The sequence below is a fragment of the Morone saxatilis genome, unplaced genomic scaffold, assembly GCF_004916995.1.
Source record: "Morone saxatilis isolate NCDOM2014 unplaced genomic scaffold, NCSU_SB_2.0 Contig17, whole genome shotgun sequence".
Lineage (NCBI taxonomy): Eukaryota > Metazoa > Chordata > Actinopteri > Moronidae > Morone > Morone saxatilis.
In genome coordinates, this window is record NW_023339729.1 from 9,759,373 (window position 1) to 9,761,467 (window position 2,095).

A 2,095-nucleotide genomic window follows, 5' to 3' on the forward strand; every position below is an offset into this window, starting at 1 on the left:
TACTGCACCAATGTGGAGAAATAAAAGTCCCATATTTATACCTCCTAGAAATAATATTTCTTAGCTTTTAAGAAAGCTCTTAGTTATTTTAGAGAACAGATGCTCACTACGGTGGAGTTAGTGAGAGATTGTTGACGAGCCTATACTGAAATGCTTATAGTCAGGAATTCACTTTAACGATTTCACAGAAGTCACATCTAACTAAGTATTTGAAAGAAGCCTTCAATAGAGCTACTTTCTTAACATAGTAGCTTTTGACACTTGTTATTGGATAAATAGAACCTCTTTTTACTACTAGTACTCTTTTCATCCCTGTCAGGAACCTCGGCTGAGTAAGATGTCTTTACTCGCTTTTGCCCGTCGAAGGGTTATGATGGTAGTTTTAAGTGTGAAGTTTTAATTTCACACTTTAATTTGTATTTACCCATAGAAATTAGACGACCAATTTAATTACAAGAATCTGTACAATCTTTTTACAAGACTTACCACTCAGTTATTTGCTAGTTAGTTTAGGGGCTGTTCAAGTCTATAAAATGTGAATGTGTTAACAAACTCTCTCCTCATTTGAGATGGTTAAAGCTTCTCAGGTTTGAAAATAAATTCAGGTCTATAAAACTTGCAACCCTAATTTAAAACAGGCTTTTTTAGGTGCTAGCGAGTCTGTATGCTGTGGCACGGCCCTGTCACTGTGTAATTTTAGTTCAACAATGAAAAATGCAACTGCTGTCATGAACAATGGCATTTACAAGCTGTTATTGTCAGTGATTGCCAGGGCCTCATTCCTTTTTTAAGCTTGTTTTATAGGGTCATGTGTTCTTTGGATCCTTGGCCAAATGCTGATAGCTGGTCATAACTTCTCTGAAGTCTGGGTTAGCCACAAGGGCACCAGTGCCTAAACTGCAAATGCCAAGGTCCTTTATTAGTGATTTAGATGGACATTTTTGAATGTGTATGCTTGCTAATGTTTATGTGCTTGGGTTGGACACATATGTAAATTGATCAGTTAATCAGTTATGATAATGAGATGTAAATCTACATGTTAAGTTAATGAGCTACAGGACTTAAAAGCTGCATGCCTGTACTTTATTGAATGAAACCATTTTTGGAAGAAATGTATTTTCTAATTTATTTAAATGAAATTCTATATGTTCTTTTTCATATAATAATGAATCATATAAAAAGATACAGTTATGTTAAACAGCTTAAACCCCAAACCAGATAAACACTATTGTATGTTTGTGTAAGTCATTGGCGCTAGCTGGTGGTGTGCCTGTTAAAGTGTGCACACAATAAAAGGGGCCGGCTGAAATAGATACCTTCTTCTCATGCAATAGCCATAACCACATTTGACCTTCACTATGTATGTGTGTGTGTGTATGGATGTGTGTGTCACATGTGTTTTTGAATTTGAATTTGTGAGCTTTGGCTTGTCACATACTGTAGCCTCCTCAGTTCTCAACATAGAGGTCTCACACTAATGAGGCTAAAGGTAGAATATTAGAATGGCTTTAATTAACAAACTAAGCCTGCTTAATGGTTTCACACATGTCAGCTTAAATCCTCTGCAAAATAAACATTCCCCTGTTCATGGGAATGCTCGGCTCAGAGAGGAATTCTCAGCTGCACTGGGAGCAATTCTGGAAAACTCGCCTGGAAAGGGAGTTGCCTCTTACTTAGCAGTCTTAATTCAGCATTTGGCAAATGGATTGTTATGGTTGACTTCGCTTCACTGAATCATTGTGTCACAAAATATAATGGTGATACTGATACAGAGAAGTTGTGGTGCAATTACATTTTTCATCCAACAAGATTAGCTCGACGGAAAAACCATCTCCCTGTTCCCTTTATCCCTGTAAAACTAAATACTCTAAATACCTCTTAATAATCTACTAATAATGACTGCATGCAGAGTAAGATATAATGTACCGCTTTCAAATCCACACATACCAATTTGGACACACATACTGTAAGCTTAAGCACAGACACACAGACTCAGACCCACGAGATCTGGCCTCATGTCCTTAAAGTCTACAGTATCATGATTATTTGCCAAAATGATTTCTTATGGAGTTTCTTTCACACAGACATTTACAGT